The 15,022-nt window shown below is 45.5% G+C and overlaps 1 protein-coding gene across 2 annotated transcripts in view; it reads left to right on the forward strand.

Annotated features, from left to right (window-relative positions):
• The window catches only part of tspan18.S (tetraspanin 18 S homeolog), a 53,060-nt gene that overhangs the window by 18,988 nt on the left and 19,050 nt on the right, over positions 1 to 15,022 (forward strand).

Raw genomic sequence — 15,022 nt, forward strand, 5'->3', positions numbered from 1 at the left:
AGATGAGATGGAAATATATGAGGTTTGTATCCCCTTTAATCCTGCATCAGATTTGAAGGGCGTAAAGCTAAAGCCTGTTTTGCACTGGGCACATCTTGTCCTTTATCCAGGAGAAATAGATCAGGCTGATCCGAACCACAGAACATTTAGTGGCCCCGGATAACCAATATATTTCTTGAAGAAATATAGCGCTCGGTGCCAGTGCAGCCATAACCTTGAGTTATAATCCGTACTAAATGGCAGCTTCTGGGCACATCATTATGGCTGTAAATTACTTACTGTCTGTGTGTTCAGCTGCTGCACCGTCGCTCCAATACCCACAGGTGGCATTCTGCAGTCGGAACCCCTTGTTCTTTTGATATGTGCTCAGAGCTCTATATTCATATATATAATTATTTATATTGGCTGAATATTCTGCTTAACCCTTTTAGTGCCATAGCTTGTAAAATCTACTTGTGTGTCAGCTCCATGAATTCTAAATGTTTGGGTTCCCCGATCAGAAGAACATCTGTTGCCAGTCTTGCTATCTGCAGTTGGCATTGAAAGGGTTAAACCCTTGCTTGGCTCCCCAGATGTAGGATATACTGGGAGATACTGAGCCATGGAGTTAAACTTAGTAACTGAACACCAGTGTTGAACGCTCCCCGGGGTGCAGTTTGTCCGACATTCAATTAATCTTATTCCTGCTCAATATTCTCCTTCCCATTTATAAGTGGCTCCTCCGTGTATATTTCCATTCTGCTCTCCCCCCAACCCTGCGCCGGGAGCTTTCAGATCTTACAGGGAAATTAGGTTTTTGTGAAATGGGTTGCAAATAAATTCATGTCTGCTGGAGCAGTGCCTGCATATTCCGCATCAGCCTCTGCCCCAGTGAGCTTACATTCTAATGCGCCTATTACGCACTGTAGTCAGGATCCCATTATCCTGCCTGTATGTGTTTGGAGGAGGGCCCCAAATTAGTACCATGTCAAGGCTGCTGCTTCTTTATCTCCCAAACCCTTGTTTCCTCCCTGGCACTGGAGCCAAATGTTGTTGGTAGGAAGGAGAAGGCAGAATTGGGGTACGGCTGTGCGTCCCCTTTTTTTTTGGAGCTGAATTTACATAATAATAGGGCTGTGTGCTCGAGAGTGGAAGGACAATAGGGAGCCCCGACCAGAGATGCTGGATGACCTTACACTACTGGGCTAATTTGGCATGAAGTGTCCCAGCTAATTGCCTGATATGTTTAATTAATAACAGACACCTTCTGTCCCTCAAAGAGGCTGCAGCTGCCCCCCTGGGGTGATTAAAGAAAGAGTGCAAAGCAATAATTATGGCGCTTGCTCTGGGGGAAGAGATCGGGGGGGGGGGGGGAGCTCATTATCCTTACAAGTGATAATTTCTGCTTTTGGCCTCTTTCCCCATTAACTGCTTCTGTCCCTGCGACGTCTCATACACAGGACAGTGAGGGTAAATTCCGTGATTCTTATTTCTAAGTGGTGTTTGCAGAACTGTATTTTATGAGCAAACTTAGGGGCTGTTCCTGCTGGACTGTGCTTAGTAAAGGGGAATACCTATGCTGCCATAGTTTTATGGGATCTCTCTGTATAGTCTATGAGCAAACTTAGGGGGCTGTTCCTGCTGAATTGTGCTTAGTACAGGGAATACCTATACTGCCATAGTTTTATGGAATCTCTCTGTACAGGCTATGAGCAAACTTAGGGGGTTGTTCCTGCTGAATTGTGCTTAGTACAGGGGAATACCTATGATGCCATAGTTTTATTGTATCTCTCTGTACAAACTATGAGCAAACTTAGGGGCTGTTCCTGCTGAATTGTGCTTAGTATAGGGGAATACCTATGCTGCCATAGTTTTATGGGATCTCTCTGTACAGACTATGAGCAAACTTAGGGGGCTGTTCCTGCTGAATTGTGCTCAGTATAGGGGAATACCTATGCTGCCATAGTTTTATGGGATCTCTCTGTACAGACTGAGCAAACTTATGGGGCTATTCCTGCTGAATTGTACATAGTACCCATGTCTCTATAATTTTTGAAATTTTTTGCGTTTTTGGCAAGTTTCCATTTCAAATTGCAGCGTGGGCACAATTTCGCCCGTCACAAACATACTAACGCTTACTCAGCACCATGTGTCCCATCACCGGACTGCCCTGCGACTGCTGAAGAGGAAATGGAACATTCAGGGTTGTTTTTAACAGTGATGGATCGTCATTTGATTAAAGGGAAAGTTAGCAGCATTGGCCATTCTTGACCAGATGACCATATGGGGTACCACTCATTTGGGAACTTAACTAAAATTGCAGATGTTCCCATATGTCTTTATAAGGAACTCTGATATAATGGATGATTTGCTCTGTGGTTATTTAATTATCCATTCAGTCTCTCTCTCTCTCTCTCTCTCTCTCTCTCTCTCTCTCTCTCTCTCTATCGCTATCTCTCTCTCTAACCAGAAATTTCATTAGCCATCTGTTTGCCAAGGTCAAAACATGGCTAATTGTTATTAGTGTCCTTTATTAATTATCTTTCTAATCAGACCCTCCCCTCTGGCATTCCACTCACTGCCTTGTGACAGTAGAGCAAGATGGAGACAATAGGGCAAGATAGAGACTCTAGGGCAGGAACGAGACAGGACACTTGTAAGACAAGATGGAAACTGTAGGGCAAAATGGAGACAGTAGGTTAAATTGAGAAAGTAGGGCCAAATAGAGACAGTAGGGCAAGATGGAGACTGTAGGGAAAATGGATACAGTAAGGCCAGATGGATACTATATGGAAAGATGGAGACAGTAGGACAAATGGAAACAGTAGGGCTATGTGGAAAGATGGAAACAATAGGGCAAGATGGAGACTCTGGGGCAGGAATGAGACAGGACAATTGGGTGTCAGTAAGACAAGATGGAAACTGTAGGGCAAGATGGAGACATTAGCGCCAGATGGAGACAGTCGGACAAGATGGACACAATATGGCAAGACAGAAACTCTATGACAAATGGAGATAGTAAGTCACAAGGGTGACAAGATGGAGACAGTTGGACAAGATGGACACAATATGGCAAGACAGAAATTCTATGACAAATGGAGATAGTAAGGCACAAGGGTGACAAGATGGAGACAGTTGGACAAGATGGAGACAGTAGGTTAAATTGAGAAAGTAGGACCAGATAGAGACAGTAGGGCAAGATGGAGACTGTAGGACAAGAGTGGTCATAATATGATATGGTAGAGATGGAGACAGTAGGGAAAATGGATAGAGTAAGGCCAGATGGATACTATATGGAAAGATGAAGACAGTAGGACAAATGGAGACAGTAGGGCAAGATGGAGAATGTAGAACAAGATAGTGACAATAAGGCAAGACAGTGACAGTAGAATAAGATGGAGGCAGTAGGATCAGATGGAGATTGTATGGTAAGATGGAGACAGTAGTGTAAGATAGAGGCAGTAGGACAAGAAGGAGAGTGTAGGGCAAGATGGAAACAGTAGGATTAGAGTGGTGAGAGAAGGAGAGATGGAGACAGTAGTGTACACTAATGCATAACAAACTGCCTGTATATAAAGTGCCAGAGCATTCCTATGGCTGACTCCTGTGCTTTGGCTCTGATAAGTATGTGAGGCGTGGGTATAAGAGATTTGAGAACTGCTGACTTGGAGAGTCTCTGTGTTCTCCCCCCGCCCTCAACTCGCACAAAGTTGTAGAAACCACATTTGCGGTGAAATCTCTGGCCCACATTTCGGGTGTGGCACTGCACATGTGTCAGCCCTATTGGCAACGCTTCATACCCCAACCTTTGTCAGAGTGTTGGACATCAAACAGCAATGAAACAACAAAGTAAAAACTAACCACTTGGGACGACAGCTTCCAGCCTGGCAGCCACCGAACTGCTCAAACGGCAGATCTCGTCTCCATCTGTCGTATCCTCAGCTTCGGGGCCCAGTCTGTGGTGGCTGCTGCGTTCTCCTCATATATTTCAATTCTTGTATGTTTCATGCTGGGGGATATTAATGTGCCATTGTGTCTGGGTTAAGTGGTGCCGCTGTACCTACCATCACTTTATTGCAATTCTTTATAAATGCCAGTGATGAGAAGTAATGAGCTCTCAAAAGCTTATTTTCTTCTGCCATCAGCACCAATTGCCCAGGCACTAGCAATCTAATAGAATGGTGTCTGATTGGGTCCTCTCAGTACCGACCACACAGAAGTATCGGTGAGCACCTTAAAGGAGAAGAAAAGGCTAGAATGAAGTAAGGTCTGTATAAATTCACCAGTAAACCCTCTGAGTCCTCTGTCACAAGAAACACAGCATTTCTTTCCTTCTATTGTGTACACGTGGACTTCTGTATCAGAATTCCTGTTTTCAGCATAACCCTTCAGGGCCAGGGCTTGAGCATGCTCAGTTTGCTCCTCTCTCCCTCTCACCCTCCTTTCCCCCCCCCCCCTCCCTGCTGTAATCTGAGCCCAGAACTATGAGTGAGCAGGGAGAGACTCAGGCAGGAAGTGATGTCACACCAAACTAATATAGAAGAAATTCCAGTAGCACACTGAATGCTGAAAAAAGTGTTATATTTATTCACCCAAATACATACAGACAAGGGCAACGTTTCGGACCACTCGGGCCCTTTGTCAAGCCTTGACAAAGGGCCCGAGTGGTCCGAAACGTTGCCCTTGTCTGTATGTATTTGGGTGAATAAATATAACACTTTTTTCAGCATTCAGTGTGCTACTGGAATTTCTTCTATGTATCTACATGACCCGCAAGGCAGGAGTGGGTCTTCTGGTATAGCACCTGGTACCGCAAAGGGTACATGATCAGGGGTGGAAGCACTCTATCATATTGTTGTACACCAAACTAATATGGCAGCTGCTATCCTAAACAAACAGAGAGCTTCTAGAGCTGTTTACTCAGGTATGGTAAAGCATTCTGCAGAATACATATAGTGTTATAGCTTGCACTATTGTGGTTATTCTATTGGCAATAAATTGCTTCAGTAGTTTTCCTTCTCCTTTAATGCTCATTCTCCCTAATTCTCCTCCTAACTGGTCTTCATGCTGAGCCCTTCAGGGGGTGGTCAGGGGTCCTAGGGCAGCATGGGGACCCAAATAGAGATAATGTTTACAGAATTCTTCCTTTGCCCTTGGATCGTGGGTTGCTCAGCAGGGTCACGCTGCCCATTGGTGACCCTTATGGAGTCTCAGCTGCAGGGACCTGTGGTGTGGGCTGATGGCCTTGGTGGCTCCAGAAAATCCCTTCCTAATCTGCATGACTGCACATGCAATGCAAGGGCCGGGGTGGGACACTGACAGATTAATTGCCTCTGTTTCCCTTTGTGTGTCTTATAGGAAGGAAACCAGAGCTAACACTGTATCTGGATATAAACACGTTACAGGGTTACTAATACCCAGTCCTATAAACATTCAAGGGGGAATGTCATAAAAGTTACACAGTCTAGTAACCCCACTGCAAGCAATTACATTACATCAAACCAGGCACCCATTCCAGCAACTACCGGCCCCAGTAGTCACCCATTCCAGCAGTTACCCGTCACTGTAGTCACCCATCACAACAGGCACCCGTCACAGCAATTACCCATCCCAGTTGTCACCCATTGCAGCAGGCACCCATTCCATCAGTCACCCATCACAGCAGGCACCCATTCCAGCAATCACTGGTCCCAGTAGTCACCCATCACAGCAATTACCAATCCCTACAGTGACCTATCACAATAGGCACCCATCACAGCAGGCACCCATCCCAGTAGTCACTCATTGCAGCACACACCCATTCCTGAAATTACCCATCCAAGTAGTCACCCATCAAATCAGGCACCCATCACAGCAGTTATCCATCCCAGTAGTTATCCATCCTAGTAGTCACCAATTGCAGCAGACACCCATCTTAGTAATCACCCATCTCAGCAGACTCCCATCCCAGCAAATACCCATCACAGAAGGCACCCATCCCTGTAGTCAACCATCACAGAAGGCACCCATTCTATGATGGTTTTTTAGCAGTCATCCCCTGCAGCCGGCACTGACTCTATAACCCATTAGGGGTGGGTAAGGGCAGAACACGCCTCAGAAACTACCCGACAGCTGCAGCATCTCTTTCACCTGCCGTGACTCCTGTATAGTTGGAATGTGCTTTCTACAATAATATCAGATTACTGCTCTGTGCGCTTATGTGCCCCCCCCCCTCCATGCTTTGTGTTTGCTGTCAGTGCTATTAAACCCTCCTCAGGGATCTCCAGATTCCTTCTCTGTCTGGGGATCAGGATTAATGGCTCCTGTAGTGTGTCTTATTAGAGAAGGGGAATGCTCTAATGCTCACTTATAATGAGGTGCAGTGCCCCCAGCTCTGAGCAAGCTCCGGGGGAACAAAAATCACAAACAAAACACCTGGAGTAGGGGCAAAACTCCAAGAGGGCAGGGGCAAACCATCAGTCAACCCTTATGTTGGTTGGGAAGACTCAGTTTGAAGGCCAGCTAGGGTGAGATTAGGCCAAAGAGGTCCCCTAGATACACTTGAAAACCCAACAAGAGGTCAGTTAGGGTGAGATGTATTCACATTGCTCTCATAGATACATTGGAAAACCCAACTAGAGGTCAATTATGGTTCAATTTGGCCAATGTGGCCACTAGATACACTGGATACTCCAACTAGAGGTCAGTCAGGGTGAGATGTATCTACATTTCTCTTCTAGATACACTGGAAACCCCAACTAGAGGTCAGTTAGGATGAGATGTATCCACATTGCTCTCCTAGATACACTGGAAAACCCAACTAGAGGTCAATTAGGGTGAGATTTGGCCAAAGTGGTCCCCTAGATACACTGGAAAACCAAACTAGAAGTCAGTTAGGGTGTGATTTGGCCAAATTGCTCTCTTAGATATGGTGGAAAACCAAATTAGTGGTCAATTAGGGTGAAATTTGGCCAAAGTGGTCCCCTAGATACACAGAAAAAGCCAACTAGAGGTCAGTCAAGGTGAGATGTATCCACATTGCTCTCATAGATACACTGGAAAATCCAACTAGAGGTCAATTAGGGTGAGATTTGGGGATGAACACTAATTTGCTGCCCTAGATATTGTTGGAACTATAACTGAATGGCTTAGACAACATTGTTTTCCTGTATCAGTAACATTACATTGATCTATGGGTGGGGGAGGGCTGAACTAGGTTGATCCTAGGGGCTTAAACCAACTATATCTGCTGCTCCCCAGATTTTCTACCCTGATCTTTTGATCACTATACATAGGATCCAGGGCAACTGCTTCACTTTGGACCCCATAGAGACCATTGGGTGTTTCTGAAAGAGACGCTACATTAACAGTAGGACAAAGGGGCCCCAAATCAGTGTTTATGTGTAGAGCCACTATACAACTCTGAGTATGATCACTTTCCACAACACAGATGGGTTTGGAGGGGGGGGGGGTATGGCTGTCAGTGAATCAGCTCAATGTCCAGTGGTGGGGGGGGGGATTCTTTGCATATTTCAATAACCAGCCCCCTAACCCATTGCCTTGCTGAGACAGTTACACTCTGAAAAGTAATGATTCTGCCAAAAACAAGACTTGTCTTCCCCAAGAACAAGAGCCACAGATTTGCGAATGATTCAAGGCAAAAAAAAAGGAGAGAGAGCGAGAATTCCACGTTATCTTTTCCTTGTCCCAAGCCAAGTGCAGCTGTGAGAGATTTGGGGCTATTATGGATTCTTTTGATAAAAACATCTGGGGAAAGTATTAGCGAAGCAGGGTGTCTGCGCTTTCTCCGCATCCAAGCAGAAAGAGACAATTATTGCACTTTTTTAAAATTGTTTTACCCATTTTAAGGGAATTTTAGACTTGTAGACAAATCTGATTGTTGACTTCAATCCGGCTTCTGCCTGGAACTCCAAGTTTCTTCTTTAAAGAGACAGTACACTTTTCTATGAACATATGTCTTTCTGTCTCCCACATATCCCACATGAAGACTATGAGGGCACCCTAGAGGCAGGGCAAGTGGCATTTAATGCCTGGCCAGCAACCCATCAACCACCCCCCTCCAGTCAATTGCTCGGTCACAACCAGGCTCCCCACCCCACTCTCAACCTTTCCCACTTGTTCCTCACAGTTCTCTTTCTCCCCCAACATTTGGTCACGCCTTAGTTGTCCAACCCTAGTTCCAGCCCTGGCACCCCCTACATGATTAGTGAGCAGATGGCACAGTGCTGGCCCCTGAACGTATAGAATAAAGAACTTCCCCATCCAACAGTTGAATATCACTGGGTTAGCCCTAGAAGGCTGCAGAGCCTTTTGCACATTTCAACTCTGCTTGCAGCTCAGTAGGTCTCATATAAAAATGATATAATTTCTTCTGTTGACATCGGCCCTTCCTCATTTCTTGCACCCGCTGATATATCCCATCATCTGAATGAGGTCACAAACGAATCCGCGGGCACCAAAGCCAATTTACAGTGTGTGGCACTTACATCCATGTCATTGAGCTGCTCTGGACTCATTTGCTCTGGAGGTGACATCCTATAATAGAACAGAGATAGAGGAATGCCTGTCTCCTCATGTATATTCTGTAAGGAATGGGAATTGTTATTATAAAAGAGTCATATTGATTCTTCCCAAGTGGAACCGAGGGTCAGACAGATCTCTACATGTTTTTCAGATACCTGGGCGTCCAGCAGGTGACTGGATTCGGACCGTGACCGCATATGTACTCTGATATATTTTACCCCCACCCTAGATAGCATGTGGCACCCTCAGACCCTGGCTTCCAGGGATCACAGCTCCAAAACCAGCTTCCTATAGGTGCCACATTCCACATATTGTCCATAGACTCCCTGGCCTGTCTGTGATTCCACCAAGTGAAGCCTGTAGCCTTGGGAGCATTGGGTATGAAGCATGGGAAACATGGGAGGGGGCTGACAGCCTCCTGCGGCGATTCTCCGTCTCCGTCTTGGCACCAACTGGTTGTGCAATATAGCCGCCGGTCACATTTTGCGGCCATGACAAATTGTGCCTTGAAAATCTTGTCTCTCTCCATAAACATGCTCTTTCTCCAAAATAGTAATTCAGTGTGGCAGTGCAGCAGAGCGTCTCCCTGCCAAACGGAGAGAGATCATTGGCTGGCGGCATAACTGATAACTGTTGCTTCTTCTGAGCAGATTGTAAACATTAACCACATCATGAATAGAGATGGCCGATTAAATTCGCCTGTTGCAAATTTGAGGCGAATTTGCACATTTCGCCAACGGCGATTAAATTCAAACCGAAACAGGACAAGTTGGCCCATCACTAATCATGAATAGAGTTTAAGGTATCAGAATCATTTAAAATCATCTGTGCAAATCTCAAAGCGACCAATATAAATTTTCACAGGCAACCAGCAATTAGTTTTAATGGATTAACTGAACTCATTTGCTTTTGTGCCACCCTATGTTTGTTGAGCCTGTACAGAGAGATACCATAAGACATGGATTCCCCTATACTAAGCACAATTCAGCAGGAACAGCCCCCTAAGTTAGCTCATAGTCTGTACAGAGAGATCCCATAAAACTATGGCAGCATAGGTATTCCTCTGTACTAAGCATAATTCAGCAGGAACAGTCCCCTATGTTTTCTCATAGTCTGTACAAAGAGATACCATAAAACTATGGCAGCATAGGTATTCCCTGTACTAAGCACAATTCAGCAGGAACAGCCCCCTAAGTTTGCTCATAGTCTGTACAGAGAGATACCATAAAACTATGGCAGCATACATATTCCCCTGTACTAAACACAGTTCAGCAGAAACTGTCCTCAGGTTAACAGCCATCTTCATCTTCTACAAGGAACTTTCCCTGTTTAGAGAAATGACTCCCAAACTTGGTGGGAGGCTCAGTGTTGTCCCCCAGAAGAACCTTCAAATCAAATGGCTCATTAGACAAGGTAACGAAGCGGTTAACATTGTACTAGAGAAGAAATCAGATCTGCCGTTCCTTGCCGTGAGCCGTCCCCAAAGAATCATCCCATAGGAAATATGAGAAACCAAGGCCGGCCCCAACAAGCAGGCCATAAATCTTCATTATCCAGCAGGGATATAAATATACTCCTATTGTAAATGAAAGTCAGATGGAGGGAGCTGTCACTTCACATTACAGCCTCAACAAAAATATGTGTTGGCTACAAGCAGGCAGCAAGGTCACTGCTCATAGCCAGGCCTTGAGGCTTCCTGCAGGGAGGGTTCTGTTCTCTGAAGGCCAAAAACTCAAAATCACTTTCCTCCAACTCCTCCCCTACCAAGTGCAGCCAGAGGGAGGTCAACAGTAGAGAACTATGATCTACCAATCCCTGACGGGGGACGTGGGTCCCTATTCGGCTGTCTGGGGTCTTCATCAGTTCTACTATGGCTGGAGTCATGTAAGACATTGTTTAGTGATGGTTGGGCCCTACTTATAACAGATTCAGATCTATGGACCTTGACCCTTGTATTGGGCAATGATAATCTAAAAATGTTACTGTTGTTGGCCAACATAAGGCATTAGGTGGCTGGGAGTTGCTGAAGGAATGCAGAGTCTGGTGTCCTCAGACTGGTTTCCACCTCTGCTACCAAAGACTGCTCTGGTGACACCTATTACTGAATCTATTGCCTAGTGTAAAAAGGAATACATTATAAAAAGGGAACACTAAAGCTAATCCAAATATTTAATTTTAGATCTCAAGATTAGAAAGGGCACCCTCCAAAGACCTCAGTGCACTGAAGCCAGGAAGCAAGCAGCAGACGCCATGTTTGTGCTCTGGTCAGTCAAGCATAAAGGGATCTCCATGTTGGTGTCTTGAAAGGGGAATACCCACGCTGCCATGGAACCGGAGTATAAAAGTTTAAAAAATGAGATCCAAGATGTTTGTCTAAATTACAAAACAGGACCAACTGGTCTTTCATCTCCGATTGGAAGAGTAAATTGGTACCCTATGAAAAAAAGGCTTCTGTGTCGCCGCTACTACCAATTACTGCCCATTTGGACTTCACTAGACTGGTAGGAGAGGCTCACAATCTAGCCATACAGTATACTCGCTGATAATGCTGCTAACTTGGACACTTGGTATGGAGCCTCCAGAAAGGCCCGCTTGATGGATATCTTGTAGAAGAATTTGCTGGATATCTATGCAAGGTTGATTAAGTTGGGTGATGACCATGTTGGAGCAATGATGTGGTTCTAGCCCAACAGAATTCCATGGGCCATTTCCGGGCAAAGATCTTGGACAGCTTAAGACTGAGCTGACCTCACACTTTAAGTATAATCTTTACCAAAGCCGTGTTCTTGACACAAGGCCCAGCAGGGGCCAATAGCTAAAGTCCAGCCCTACTCTATGGAAATGCACCTACATGTAACTCATCTAACATTCTAGGCATGAAATTGGCCGTGTTCTTGCTAAAGTGAGTGAGGTGGATCAGCCCTGGGTAGAATGCAAATTGGATTCAGATGAAATAATCTAATTGTCTGCTCCCCCTCTTCCCCCCCCTGCACGTGCCGTTCCCCAGACACATCAAGACGGAGCTGCCGTTCCACTTTGCCAACCTCCCACACAGTAACATGCAGTCTGGGACGGGTGCATCTCCAAAGCACTTAAACGCCTAAACTATTATGGCCTCCCCGCTGATACGCCTGGTGCTATTAAGAAAGGATTTGTCATTAAGCCGTTACCCTGTTGGAGGAGAAGGGAGTGTGAAATGGGCTTTAGGAGCTGAACGTTCCAAGGGATGCCGAGTCTTAATTGTAAAGTCTAGTGGAGGATTTCTGAAATGTGCAGCGCAAGAAGAACACAATGGAGCGAGCAATTGTGCCGCATTCATTTCTTACGGCGTGCAATGAACCCCCCCCAGAACAAGTGAATGTCTCGGAAAAGTCACTGGAGCTTCTATTTTAATGTCAAGCCAAGCTATTATCTTTGCAAATTCACCATCTTTTTTATTGGCCATTTTACTGCACCTGTTTTTTTTTTTTTTTTTTTAAATGAGTAGAGCAAACCCTCAGCCAAAAAGAATATTCACAGGGCTTAACCAACCTGACAGGCTTCCACGTTCAATATCTGACCTAGAGTCAGGTTTAAAAAATCCAACCGGATTGAGGACCGCAACAGTTCATTGGTGTGGTCCTTGGTCGTATTCCTGTATTCTCTTTGTTGTGATCCAATTGTTAAGGCCCTATGGCCCACGATCGGATAAACCCAATATCTACCACCTCAAGGTGGGCATATTGTGGAGAGATCCGCTCATTTGGGGACCTCGCCAACTGAGTGGATCTCTGTATGTATTGCCATCTTAATTTAAAGCCAATGAGGTTTTTAGAATATTCACTGGACTAGACCAGAATTTTTTCAGTGAGAGCATAAGGACAGTTACAGGGCTCAACCAACTTATAGCCAATAAGAACATTAGGACATTCTCAAGGCCAACTTAGAATATTCACAGGACTAGACCAGAATGTTTTCAGTGAGAGCACAAGGACAGTCACAGGACTCAACCAACTTATAGCCAATAAGAACATTAGGGCATTCTCAAGGCCAACTTAGAATATTCACAGGACTAGACCAGAATGTTGCCAGTGAGAGCATAAGGACCTTCACAAGGTTCAACCAACTTATAGCTAATGAGAGCATTAGAAGATTCTAGACCAGAATGTTGCTAATGAGAGCAGGCCAGGAATCAGCCCCTACGCTCAACCCCTTATCTTACCTGCACTCGGAACCATTGTGTTGGCCTAGGTGCAGGCACATGCTGTGATTTTTCAGCCACATGTGGTGTTACCCTAAGAACATTTACATGGCTCAACAGGGCCTATCATTAAGAAAGCTCTGCATGAAACCCCACCTAAACTACCAGCCTGCTGTATGACTTTCCTCTTCTTCCAGTCGAGACAGAGATTTTGGCACAAAGACTCCATTCTATTAAGCAACGGCCGCAAACAACAAACCATATTTTTCTTGTTTATCTGCTGTGACTGCGAGGGTGTAATGTTTGTGTTTTATTTTCCAAGAGGGGTTAAACCTCACATATGCCGACAATATGAATAATGAAATGGTGCAGCGTGTGTGACGGGTGTAGGCTGGGTGTTGTTAGGAATAAGCTTTGCGAGAGAGGCGTAATGGTTCCGGAATGCAAAATATTAATACCAAATGGCACAAGCGCGTGTGTGTTCCCTTCTCACTCTCGCCCCTTTGTTTGTGTCTCACAATTGAGCGCAGGGTGTTTAGACAGTAACAGTTATTTTGTATACAGTCATTTCACACTACAGCAAATACACAAGAGGATAAGGAACGGCTTGTGTGTGCTTTGATCCTTTTAAAGCTCTGTAGATAGGGCTACCAGCAAAAATCACGGGGCCCCATTCTACATAGTCCATAGCAGAGCTTTTCTCCTAGGGATAGAATTGCCTCCTGATTGGGTTGACTGGTTCAGTAGATCCTGCTGGGGCTCCAAAGTAATGAAACTGGACACCAGATTTGCCCAACCCAAACCTGTAATTCCATCTCCTCAATGCAACAGCCCACCTTGAAGTGGGCAACTCTACCAGAGGGTTTGGTTTATTAGCACAGTGCTCATCCGGGGCCCCTGGGCAGTGGTTCCTGTCAACTAACTGTAATGGGGCCACAATAAAAAAAATATCCCCATCCACCTACAGTAGGTAAGGTCCAGTTATCACCCAGTTTCAGGCAGGGTTGCCATGTACAGGGGGGTACAGCAGTTAGGGGCAGAGGGGCCCAGAGATGGAAAGGTGTTATTTGCAGTTGGCACAAGGGGCTGGGTTTGTCGGGGAGTGAGCATGGTTTGGTTGGATCATGGGTAGAGCTGTGGCATGCTGCAGAACAGGGGCTTGACAAGGGGCACTTTTTTAGTGTTGGCAGGGCCCACCTCCCAGGGTTCCCAAGTCACTTGTGGGTTAATTAGTGGAGCCCCATGGTGGGAGATGCCTGATAACTTAGTAGTAGCAACCCTATGATTATTGATGTTGGACCTGCTCCCATGCAAGTTCACCAATTGGATCATCAACTCTGCCCACCCTAGTGGCATGGAACCCCTCACTGAGCATAGATTGACACAGGAACCAATCCTTTCAGCCTTCTCCATCCCTAGCCAAGCTGAAATATTTCATCTAAGATGCAACGTCAACCATAGACTCCAATGAGAGAGCCTCCCTAGAGACCAAATAATCATTTACAATTGTGGAATTCTTCCATGGCTGTACTGAGAGTGCAGAATGCCTCAGACATTGGAGTGAAGCCATACAAAGCATTTGACGTTTTTGGAAGCCAATAACAGGCTGTGTTATGTCTTTTAAAGGGAAAGTAAAGCTGTTTTATGCTTTGTAGAGCCAGCGGGTTTTTCAGTAAGGGCTCCTGTGCCTCCGCCACTTATCCCATAGGTCCCTCATATTAGAAGCAGCATTGTAACCCTGTGCCATAAGACTAATGTAAAACAAGTTGACAGTGGCCTTTAATTGCCCCATTTAAATTGGCAGTTTGTATTGTGCTCCTCATTTTCATGTTCAGTGATTTCAAGGCTTATATATATAGATATAAGAGAAAAAGGCAGCAATTTAATCTTCTTTTATCGGCAGAGACACTGTAAAAGTCATGTCTACTAATGAGATGGAGTAGAGGAATTTATTGGCAAACTGTTTACTGCCTGATGAGCTCACCGGGTGGGCACCATTTAAACAGAAAGGGAGGCACGTCTGTTCCTTAGTGATTCCTGGGAGGTCTCCAGACAGGAGCTGGCATTCCTGATTAATGCCGTTTACCTAATGAGGGGGTCTCGTTCCTGGAAGCCTGAGTAAGCTTTGTTTGAGGTGAGGGGGGTCTGGGAAGGAAGAAGCCCCCTATCTCTGGTGCGAAGGTGGGTGTCCATGAGGTTGGGATGAATGCCCCCCCCCCCCGGGCATGTGTGCGCCAGCATTTGCATGCACCTGTGAGAATGCACCTGTGCAAATATTAATGCTGCATGCGGTAAAATGTGCCCTTTAGTCTGTAGTCATGCCCAATGTGCGAATTATAC

The sequence above is a fragment of the Xenopus laevis genome, chromosome 4S (genome assembly GCF_017654675.1).
Source record: "Xenopus laevis strain J_2021 chromosome 4S, Xenopus_laevis_v10.1, whole genome shotgun sequence".
NCBI classification, from domain to species: domain Eukaryota; kingdom Metazoa; phylum Chordata; class Amphibia; order Anura; family Pipidae; genus Xenopus; species Xenopus laevis.